At 41.1% G+C, this 12,353-nt stretch overlaps 1 pseudogene; it reads left to right on the forward strand.

Annotated features, from left to right (window-relative positions):
- Window positions 1-2,774: 2,774 nt before the first annotated feature.
- Window positions 2,775-11,693, forward strand: LOC130848859 (solute carrier family 35 member E3-like; annotated as a pseudogene).
- The last annotated feature ends 660 nt before the right edge of the window (window positions 11,694-12,353 follow it).

A 12,353-nucleotide genomic window follows, 5' to 3' on the forward strand; every position in this document is an offset into this window, starting at 1 on the left:
AAATAGATAGCTAGTGGGAAGCTGCTGCAGAGCACAGGGAGATAAGTTCGATGTTTTGTGATGACCTATAAGGATGGGATAGGGAGGGTGGGAAGGAGGCTCAAGAGGGAGGGGACATGGGGATATATGTATATATTTGTTGTACAGTGGAAACGAATACAATACTGTAAAGCAATTATACTACAATAAAGATGAAAATATTAAAAAAAAAAAAGTCCCAGAGCTGATAGCACCAGATTTTTTTATTAGAACAAACCCAAGAGATAATTTTACATGAAGGAAGTCAAGGGCCAGTTTCCTTGACCCGCCACCCGTACTCAGACTTCTTTTTATTTTAGTGTACCTTAGAGTGTATTTAGTCCAATGGAATTCTAAGGCATGGGTCTCTTTAAGACATTACCAGGTGGTCTTTGACTTACCACTTGAGTATCTATTTGGAAACCTCTAGTAATGGGGAAGTTGTCACACTTCCAAAACATTCCCTATTTTTTTTTTCAGCAATCAGTGGTAAAAAGTTTTTCTTTAAGTTAAATCAACATTTTCCTGTAATGTATATTCACTTGCCCCTGTTCTTTCCTCCAGAGCTACAGAGAACATGTGTCATTCTCTGTTTATGTAATTCTTCTAAATAATTTAAACAGCATGAACACTCTAAATTACTTCTCCATGTTGAACACTCCCCAGTTCCTCCATTCATTTCTTATGTTGAATTATTTTGAGGTCTTTTATTTTTCTATATTTTTCATCAGGACAGATGCAGTCTGTAAATATACCATTAAAAATATGGCACCCAGGAATACACATAGTACTATTGAAAGTATGATCTAATTTAGATTAGGAGTTTGGGATTAACATATACACACTACTATGCATAAAATAAACAACAAGGACCTACTGTACAGCACAGGGAACTATATTCAATATCTTGTAACAACCAATAATGGAAAAGAATCTGAAAGTTATACATATAATTTTACAGATTCATATATATAAATATATATACATACATGTACTTGCTGTACACCTGAAAGTAATACAACATTGTAAATTAACTGTACATCAATTAAAAAAAAAAAGAAAGTGTGGCCTAACCCATGTGAAATGAAATGATGCTATTATGTACTGAGTGTTCTAGCTCCATTAACCTAAATTTAACAAAAACAAAAGGCCCCAACTTAAATTCATCAGTTTTAGACCCTGATTCTTTTCACTACACCCTAGGCTTAGTGCTATTCCCCAACTTTAACTGCATGCTCCTAGGAAATCATCAGTCATTGTTACACATAATGTTGTACTGGACAGGGGCCAGATGGATTTCTGAGGAACACCAACGAAGACGTCAATTGGACAGTAATGATTCTTTGAGTTCAGTCACCAAGCATTCCCACGTTCTCCTCGTTGTATTACCACAAAGCTTGCGCTGCTCTGTCCAATACCCAAGGCATGAGAGAATCTGTGAATTCTTGTCAAGTTACAGAATATGATGTTGACTCCATTCCCCTAACCTGCCAGCCCAGTGATAACCTGTCACAAAAGGATTTGTAATTAGTTTGCTACCCTCTGCTTTTACTAAATCCATACTGGTTACTAGTGACCAAATCTCCATCTCGAAGTACACATAATCTGTTCTAGAATTTTATTTAAGATTACTAACATGTTTGCTGGTGTATCTATATTTTACCCCTTTGGATATATTTTGCCTTCATTTACCCAACATGTGTTCTTTCTCATGTTTTCTTGAAGAAAACAGGCTGTGAGCTAGCAGTGTTACTTATATATACCCCTTGAGTAAACTGAGATAAAATTTGTTATAACCAAGAGACATAAAAATACCAAAAGCAGATTGTATTTTGTTAGAATTTTTTCTCACTTATTCTACTGATATTTGTCCTATCCATTCTTGTCTGAAAAATCATTCTATCAGAGAAGACAGGTATGAATTAGGAAATTGAGATTAAGCGTTTATAATCTAGCGAACTCAAGAACCTAGGGTTCCTGCTTTTTTCGGGGGGGTCCATGAATTTGCACGCACGATTTTTGTGAATATTTATTGTATGCTGCTTCTCTTCTCTTCCTTCATTCCTTCACCATCTTAACATCTTTCTCCCACTTCCTCTCTCATAAACCCTTTTCCATCTTTGGTCTATAGCTTATAAAGAGTAAAGGGTTTAAGGCCCTTGATACGTTATTGGAAAAGAGACATTATCTCTCATCTTTGTCCCTGGTCTTAGCTGACTTCGTGTATAGTGGGATAGTCAATGGATTTGGGTTGGATAAGTAAATGAATACTTCAGTGGTGTTCTGTCTTTTCCAAGAAAAGGAGCCACAGTTTTCTCATTTCTATTCATGCTTCAAATAAATGCATCTTTTAAAAAAAGGCGGTCCTTTTCCCCACTGAGCTCTTTTTAAGCTTTAGTTTTTTCTGACACTGTGCCTGTGTGCATGCTGTACTCTTTTTTGTAATACATTCTATTGCTTTTATGATCTTATCTTTTTTCATGAGTTCACATTGATTTCTCTAATTAGAATATAATTAGAATAATTCTTCCCCGTCCTCATGGGATAAACTTTATGCATAGCTAAGCGCCCACTAGTGGCCCTTGATAGTGCACTATTCAGATCTCATTTTCCAAGAACCACTAATAGCAAAGAGCATAATTATTGACAATCTCCAGGCTGCTGTACCTTTGGACCCACCCCAGTATTCACACAGAGGTCATGCTTCCCTCAGGTTGCTCCCAACCAATGCCTGAAATAGTCAGGCTACTCTGACAATGGTGGGCTTTCTGGAGCAGGGCCATTCAGGTCCAATGCTGGACTCCTCTGAGCAGGCAGTTTCTGCTCAGGAACTGCCCGCTGACATCGCCGAGATGTTCTCAAAGACATTCTACACAACTATCTTAGTAAAGCCTAGCTTGATAACTCCACTCCTTAGGGTGGAGTCCCTTGCTTGTTTCTCTGATACAATAAGCCATGATGGAATGGAAGAAAAAGGTCAGAGGCACCAGACCTGACAGTCCATTGATTCCTTACCTTTCCGATCTTTGGAGCCAGAACTTTCCAAGTTCTCACTGGGAAGGACAGTGAAACCCAAGTCAATGCTATTTCTATTCTAAGAGCTGTCTTGTCTTTGGGGACCCCCGGGGGTGATTATCTTTTCATTTGCCCTGGGGTGCTACAGTCTTTTTTATTTAGTTTTCATCAGTGAAACTAATGATGCTGGAGATGATAAAATCTACCACTTTCCCATTTATGTCATTTTTCTATCCCACCCATTAGCTGTTTGGGGAAAACCTGTCAAACCTCAACAGATATTTGGAAAAGAATCCGTGATTAAGGATTCTTGCATTTGAATAGAAATAGCAGTTTAAAAAATTTCCAGGAATTCCCTGGTGGTCCAGTGGTAAAGAATCTGTCCTGCAATGCAGGGGACAAGGGTTCAGACCCTGGTTGGGGAACTAAGATCTCACATGCTATGGGGCAGCTAAGCCTGTATGCCACAACTACTAAGCCCCGGCGCCTCAACGAGAGAGCCTGTGTGCTGCAAACTACAGAGCTCACACACGTTGGAGCCAGCACAGCACAACTAGAAAGAGAAAACCTGCACGCCACAACTAGAGAGACACCCACGTGGCATAGTGAAGAGCCCACATGGCTTAGTGAAGAGCCTGCACTGCAGCAAAGATCCCACTTGCAGCAACTAAGACGCGACACAGCCAACAATAAAATAAATAAAATTAAATAAAATAAATAACCAAAAATAAATTTTTGTTGGATGAGAAGCTAGCTTCTGACATTGCCTAAGATGGGACCAGTCAGCAGCATGTCAGACCCCAGTGCTGTTCAATAAACACAGAATCCTCATTTCTAGAAAAGTCGGTCTCCAGTGGATGTGGCAATTAGGATGAAAAAGAAAAGAAAAGAAAAAAGAAAAGAAAACCCAAGCCACTAGCATTTGAAAAGGCAGGCATTTTGACTTCTCCATATGACCTTTGAAGCACTGATTGTTAAAGCGGAAATAATCAGAGTGCAAGAGGCAAAGCGGTGAGAAAACAGAAAAGCCATTATAAAACATAAAAACACTATTGAGCGAAATGTAATTTCAAAAAAGACAGACTCTTATAGTTCTTGTTGCCATCTTTGAATGTCGACATGCCATCGCAGACGAAGTTTCCCAAATGTGGGTGGTTATTGTCAATCTCTCTAGTTACAAAACCAAAGTCTCTGTTCCATATTCTATAAATTTCTATAATAAGTAAGCATGATAAGGGAGGTTTTACAGTCTAAAGAATCCTTTAAAGTTCCTGAAATCACTCAATTTCAGAAGCCCTATATTCTGCCAATGACCAAGATTTGTGGGTAAGTCAGGACTCCCAATCTAAATCCTATATTTGTTCTAGTCCTAGGGACAAAATGCCCTTCCCGTCTCTACATGTGGGTTTACAGAATAGATCTACATATGGAAGAAACCAACTACTCTCCCTCCCTATAATTTCTCCCTCAATTTGCTTCCTGGAAATAAGTGGGTATAACTCTCTTTGTAGGACTTTGGAAAAATACCAAGGAAGAAAGGACAATTCAAAGCCTATGTTTTAAGATCTGCCTTAGCTGGATAAGATACCAAAGGTTTACTTTTCTCACCAAAGACACATATCCTATGTATCTCATATTATTATACATCAGAATGAACATACATTGTTATCCAGAATTACACAACCCACGTGGATGACACATCAGTGATTTCTGCTTTTCTGCAATGCTTCTGACACCAAAAACATTTTCATTTCATAGTGTGCAACCTGGGGGAGTGACTTCTATAGACTGTATTCTCTTTCTGGAAAAGCAAACATAGCTTAAATGGAGTCTGATAATAAACAGAAGAGTCAAGTAGAAAATCATTTTTGATCCCTACACAAGAAGTGAGAGTGACCTACTGGTTGTGGGAGGGGGAACAGCCACAAAAAGGCTTGAACGAGTTGTCCAAAAAGTAATCAGGAAGCAGCACATGAGTACCTGTGTGATAATAAAGAGTAAGACAGAAAAGGATGCAGAGTTGGGAGATCCTGTTTCTGAGTTTTGTCACCATCCACCTCCTCTGATCCCGGTTGTCACTTCTTTTAGCCTTTGTTTTAAACGCCACTTACCTAGGAAACCCTCCCTGACTAGTCCTGCCCTAAGGTGATTACTCTCTTATCCATGTCTGTTTAGCACCTGTTCAAGATTTGGTCCTGGATGGTCACATACTTGCTCAATGAGTATTTTTCCCTCATGTTTCAGGTAGATAACAGTGTTAGTAGTGGTGGTGCAGATGATGAGGTTGTCCTGATCACTGAGAATTTAGGAGGGGAAAAAATAAACCTAAGGCCTATTTCTATTGGCTCTCTTTCCTTCTCATTTTCATCCCCTTCTGTGTTTAGTGATTAATAGATGTAAAAGAAACACCTGGTCATGGGTAGGCATGTGAGCTGCCTAGAACATGCACCAACAGCTAAGTCCTTCCACTCCATGAGTGGTCTGAGGACCAGTAACACAATATCACCTAGAAGCTTCTTAGAAATGTAGAATCATCCCTGGTGGCACAGTGGTTAGGAATCCACCTGCCAATGCAGGGGACACAGGTTCAATCCCTGCTCCAGGAAGATCCCACATGCCGTGGAGCAATGAAGCCCATGCGCCACAACTACTGAGCCTGTGCTTTAGAGCCCACGAGCCACAACTACTGAGCCCACGTGCTGCAACTACTGAAGCCTGAGCACCTAAAGCCTGTGCTCTGCAACAAGAGAAGCCACCTCAATGAGAAGCCTGCGCACCACAATGGAGAGTAGCCCCCCCTCGCTGCGACTAGAGAAAGCTCATGCGCAGCAATAAAGACACAACACAGCCAATAAATAAATTTTTTAAAAAAAGGAAAAAAAATGCAGAATCCAAGGCCCCACCTTAGGACTGCACTCTGATCTGTATTATTTGGAGATCCTTAGGTGATTTGTATGCATATTACAGCTGAAGAAGCACTGGTTTAGAAGACACTCATCTTCCAAGTCTACCTCTAGCACCTACTTCTACATGCACTTAACTGACGATTAACCATAATATCTTGGCTTGCACGCTGTTGGGCTTTGTAAAGCTATGCCGAACTTCAGTGTGTCCCACACGTTTTATTCTACCTCGGACTGTTCAGTATTGCTTCCAGGATGTTAATCTTACATGCTCAAGCAGGCTGTAAGTTCCTTGAGGGCAGTTTCTATCCTTTGTGTTTTTTTGAAGCCTGTTGGTATTGTATCCATCGTGATACTCATTAAGTAATAACAGCTACAACTTGAGAAGTGACTACTTGTTATATATTTTACTAAGCACGCACACATTATCACATTAAATACAATAACTCTACGAAGTAGCTGCTATTTCTTTCTTTTATAAAGAGAAGACCAAGGCCTTAGAGAAGTTAGTAAATTGTTGACTGGAACCTGAATCCCTGTCTGCTTGACTCAAAAATCTGTTTTTACCGGCTCTAGTTTACTGCTCCCGGATGGACTGCTGATTAAACAAATGTATTTGATGTTAACCTGATACAGTGGAACTGAGACCTGCTTTCATCCAGCCTGGATGCTGTCCTGATGGAAATATTTCTCAAGGAAAAAAAAAAAAGCAATCCTTCCCCTGTATAATCTCCCCAATATTTTCTACATCCTTTCTGTCCCAATGTTCTCTCTGCTGTGTCTTTTTGGTTTAAGACCCCAGTCCGTGTCCTCACCTTGTGTGAGTCCTCCGAGGACAGCGTTTGGCCTGGCCTGGCCGAGGGGCACTGCATGAAGAGCTTTTTCAGGTCACAGACTGGGCTTTTTCCGCCCGAGTGGATGTGTTTGGTGAGTGGAAGGATGACCTTTCATTCCCCAACACCCAGAGGGCCAATCAGTCTGTTCTTGCTCCACTGAGAAAAGTGAATGGAGTGCCTGCCATATGAAATGAGAGTAAAGAATAAGTAACTGTAAAAATACACAAACCCCAAGCCCCTCGAAGCTGAAACACTTTGCATTTTAGGGCATCCCGTGTCTGGCAGATGATGGAGCTTTTTCTCCTGCCTCCTCCAACAATGTGAAAAATCTCTTCACTGGAAAAGATTCCCACCAGGCCAGCGAGCATGTGCACATTTGCAACCCAGCCTCACGCTGCCCCAGGCATGTTCTCTTCTCTCGGAAGCGGTGGGCCAGCATTTCCACTCCGGTGCCTGGCAGGATGCTTATGTAACCATCACCTGCCAGGAGCCACGGACCTACACTCTCGCCCTGGACAACCACACTACCTTGACAGATGCGACTGTGAGGCCACAGGGCACCCAGTATGGCTTTGTCAGAATGGATCCTGCCAGAAACATAGACTCCAGGATGGGCCAGGGGCCAAGAGAGACCATGCTCCGGGAGAACTTTCAATGGGAAAGATGGTACTCAGGTGGGCTCTCCCACTCTGCAGGGCCCCCAAATATGTGCTGATGCCACAGCAAAGCAAAGGCGTCAAATAATTCTGCCCTTGAAGGCCAGTAAGTCATACCCTATACAGTTAGTTATATGACCATAACTAATGTTTCTGTGTTCAGGAACTTTCAATTCAACAGTCTTCCTTAAACCTGGAAAGTACCTAGAATTAGGAATCAGAGCAGCTATATGTACTGTTCAGCCCTGGAATTCACTATCTGAACAGTCTTGGGTACATCACTGACTTTCTTAGGGTTTCCATTTCCTTAGGTGGCAGGCTAGACCAATTTTGCTGGCCTCTCAGGTGGCTTCAAATTCTGGCATTGTCTGATTCTAGTAATCTCACCTTTAGCCTGCTACTTCTCAGGCTCATTTTATCCACACAATCCTGAGAAGAAAAAGAGATGTGACTATAGGGTAAAGTCTGTAGCTTATACCACAATCCTCCTTCTTCATCTGCCTACACATTTATATTCATCAGTGACAGCCAAATACACCTAAATATAGCTAGAAAGCTTCCCCAGCTTGTGGAACCCATGTCAGCGTACTTTTCCAAAACCTCATACAGGCTCATTTAATACAGTTCATTCACAATGGGCTCTAACATCTAACCCTGCTGTGAATGAGGAGGACGATTAATTTAAAAACCTTTCTAGAAGAAAGTGCCTTTGCACTCCAGCCACTGACCTAAGTGTTGAAATTCAATTACATTAGGAGAGATCACAATTAAGATGCAATTTAATGATTCCTCATTTTATGTAAATGAGATTTCTGATTGCAAAGAAATCAATAAACTTTGTTTAAGCAGCTTATCAGTTGCCCATCTAAGCACTACTTTGTCCCTTCTTTGCTAAATCCCTAATCTCATGAGCCAAATGGAAGAAATGTTCCTGGAAATTCAAAGAATTAAATAATGAAGCCACTCAGCTTTTCCCCAGGACGCAGTAGATAGTACCGCTGTGCCGATTGTTTTCTAACTCAGAGATTAGTTTATTTCAAAGTCCCATAAGCAGCCAAGCGAGGTTCTTTCTAAAGGCCACTCTTATTCAAATGCCCGAAAGAATTCTAAAGTGATTTGAAAGACACTTCTACAATCCTTGTGTCAATGTAAGTCTGCCCTCATGTAGCTAATTCCATGCTCTATCAAACATATATTTTGGTCAGCAACTCAAAACACAGAAGTAATAATCATTATCCCCGTAGGGAAAGAGAAATGAAATTTGCAAATATCTATTTAGAATCTCATTTGTAGTGAATTCATTTAAAACTAAAACCATACAGACTTGTCACTCTATTATTGCTATGGCCACCATAATGTTGTATAACAAACCACCCCCACATTTAGTGCCTTTCAATAACAGGCATTTATTGTCAAGTTCACAGGTGTGCAGACGTATGGTGTGTCAACCGATCTGAGCTGAGTTAGACCAAGTGGTCCTGCTGCAGGCTTCACTCCAGGCTGGAGATTGGGTTCAGTTGCTCTACGTGTGTTTTCTTGTCCTAAACTGAAGGAACAGCAGCCACCAAGGCACAGTCTTCTCATGAAGAATTATTCAAGGACACAAGACAAAACAAATTGCAGGAGCACATTTCAGGCCTCTGCTGGGGTCCTGACTGCTAATATTCCCTTGGTCAGAGAGTCACATGGACAGTCCAGTGTCAATGGGTGGGAAAGCACACTCCACCCTCAGTGGGAGGAAAGAGAATTTTTACTAAACAATATCCCAAACTATCCCAATTGTCTTTAGCTCAGACATTTAAAAACCTAATGGTAGCAGCCTGGAGAGCTCTGATTCTAGTGATATAGGTTTTCTAGGTTTATTAAAAATCAGTAGTTTATAAAGATATTTAAGTGAAATAGCTATTTTTCCAATAGCTTGTTTTTATTTAAAACTTTCTTCTGAAAGCTTTCTGCTTCCTTTTCTAAAGCATATAGTTAATATTTTAATAAGGAAGAGATAAGTGGAAGATTTATTTCAATTCAATCTTTGGCTTCAAGTCAGAGCATCCCAAGATGGTTTTGAGACTTCTAACCAACCTGGAGTCCAAAAGCCCTAAAAATGATTTTTCATAGTTGTCAGTAGTTTTTTTTTTAATCACAGAATTAAGCATTTTATCTTTTGAGTTAAATGGATAGACGTACCATTTTCTCGTTCTTATGTTCTCTTTCCCTTGACTCTTTGAATATCCTCCCTACAAAACATCAGCGCAGAAAGAAAGCTCAGAATTATCTGTTAGCAATGAACCTGACTCCTGTGTTCTCCAGGCTGCATGTTTTTCCTCACCTAACTTCCCTTTGTAGAGACAATGTTCTTTTCCTTAATGGAAATTCAGTTATTTACTACCTATCTGTTGACTAAGTCATTTTAAGGCAGTTTCTCTATATGGGCATTAATAACATTTGGGGCCAGATAATTCTTTGGTACAAGGGGCCTGCCCATGCACTATAGGATGTTTGGCATCATCCCTGGTCTCCCGCCCTAGATTCAGTAGCACCACCCTCTTCACTGTGACAACCACAAATATCTCCAGTCACTGACAAATCAAATCGTCAAAATCACCCTTGGCTGAGAAGCAATCTTTTATCGTAACCAACATTTAATTCAGATACAAAGCAAGAACATTTCTGAACTTAGACCAGCAAATTTTCTTGAACAATAATTTAAGTTAACCTTAAAACAGAAACCTAACTGAAGTTTATTATAATGTAAAGGTTTTTTTTGATCAAACTGAGATATGTGTGTGTGTATATATATATATATATAATATATATTAAGCAGTTTTAGATACTACATAAAGGATAGTCCTGCCACCCAGAGGGCCTTCTGAAATGAGTGATTATAATTTGTGATCACTAACAAGACAGCACCCCCCCCCACTCCCTCACCCAATCTGTCTGGCATGCTCTCACCATCACAGGAACTTGCTGCTATTAAGATTTTCATTTTACATATGAGGAAATGAGGTTCAGAGAGTGTAAGTAACACACCTGAGGCCCCACAGCTGGTAAGATGCAAACTAGGACTGGAGATGCCCGAGTTTTATGTCTCTCAGGAAGGACGCCCAGACTCTGCATTCTGTTAGATCACGTGTCTTTTAGAGTTTAGGATTCTCCTCAGGGATTTTAACATGTTTCACACCAGCAATTGTATCAAAGAGACGCGTGAAACGAGGCCTCCTTGAAAAAAAGCAGAGTGATAGTCTATCAGTAGAATCAACCACGTCCCACCTCATTTATTCCCTCGTTAAGCTCCAGCCTGCAACACCCGTCCTGCTTCCTGATGGATCCCTGCATGGGCAAAGCAAAGAGATGCCCAAGTAAAGTGATCAGAGGAATTCCAAACCCCTTGTAGACTAAAATATTTACCCTCCCCTACCAGAAGCCTTGACTTTCTTCCCAACTGTAAAGTTTAGTCTCTTAGAGTCCGTGGTTGGAGTGGGTGGTGCTGGAGTAGATACAAAGTGCCGCTGGGGCAGATATGCGCTGCAGGGGCAGCTGGTCACTTGGGAGTGGATGTGCGCTCCTCTCTGGGGCAGGGTAACAGGTGTATTTCTGCTGGCCTACTTCTCAGCCTGCTGGTGTCCATCTGCATCGCGTTTCTCAAAAAAAAGAGCCCTGGTGAGCTTGACCCTAGTGCATCTCGTGGCCACCTGGTTGGGCCTTACTTCTGTCAGGAGTTGAACATCTTTGCCACCAAAATTCTGCCAGCCTGCAAGCCCTTCCTCCTGGCGGTCGCTTCTGCAGCTACCTGGTCCTCACTACCTCTCTCTGTAAAACAACACCACCTGCACTTGTAAGCGGGCCCAAGCGTGGCCACCATGGCAGGTGACTATCACAGCCATCCCAACCTTCTGCTATAAGAAGCATTTCACCAGAATACAACTCAACTGCTGCTTCCTGTAACTTTAGGTACAATCCTCAATTCTTATTCTGATATAAAGTTTAAGGTCATCCAAATGCTGTTTGCAGCTGTGGGTGTTAAGCTACATCCCTTTATCCTCTATCCTGTGTGGGTAGGAGCCAAACAACGTGGGTTGGGTGTGAACACCACACAACTGCAGTGCTACCAAGCTCTGGTGTCTTCTGCAATGTTGTTGGTGGCTGTGTCCTTCTTTGAGTCAGTTTGTGGGGGAGAAATATGTGGTCTCTGGTGAGTTTCTGCTTTGCCTGTGGTGCTGCCCTCTGGAATCATAGTTGTCAGGGTGGAGTTATCAATTTACTGAATCAGTGGGTACACTTCAACGGTCACCCAGAACAAATTTGGGCACTTCAAGCTCTGACTTGCTTCATTTGAAGGATATTTTATTTAAAGATCTAATGTCAACTAATTAGGGTCTTGGCATGTTATATAATTATTGGGTATTCTTGCCTGTGCCCATTTTTAAACTCAGTAAATAAGAAGGAAGTATAAATTGGTACAAGAGATTCAATTAGGTTTTTGTGGGAAAAAAAAAGCACCCCAAAAATATAACAAATCTTAAGTATGCCAATTAGATTCAAAGATGCAAGAAAAAAAAATTCCATTGCAAAATTTATTGAAGAGTAGTTTGCGAGATGTAAGACAAGGGAAATTTTGTTCATAGGTGTGAGCCTTGTTTTTAGAGTCCTTCTTTTTTACTTAATGATTTAAAATGAAAATGGTTTATACTTATTTTCAAATAGGATTTTATGAAGTGCAAACACCTGTGTGCTACCTTACATTCACACATTCACTTACCCTAACACAAGGTCTCATCAGTTCCTCCCAGGTGTCAGACCCTATTCTGGACACAGGAATCAGTTAGACCCAGTCCTGGGCCTGGAGATTTCCTGGACCAGCAAGCCCCAAGGGTCTGACTCTGACATTTGAGGCTGCCTACCACCTGCTCTTCCCCACAGCTGGC

This window comes from Hippopotamus amphibius, chromosome 3 (assembly GCF_030028045.1).
Source record: "Hippopotamus amphibius kiboko isolate mHipAmp2 chromosome 3, mHipAmp2.hap2, whole genome shotgun sequence".
Classification (NCBI taxonomy): domain Eukaryota; kingdom Metazoa; phylum Chordata; class Mammalia; order Artiodactyla; family Hippopotamidae; genus Hippopotamus; species Hippopotamus amphibius.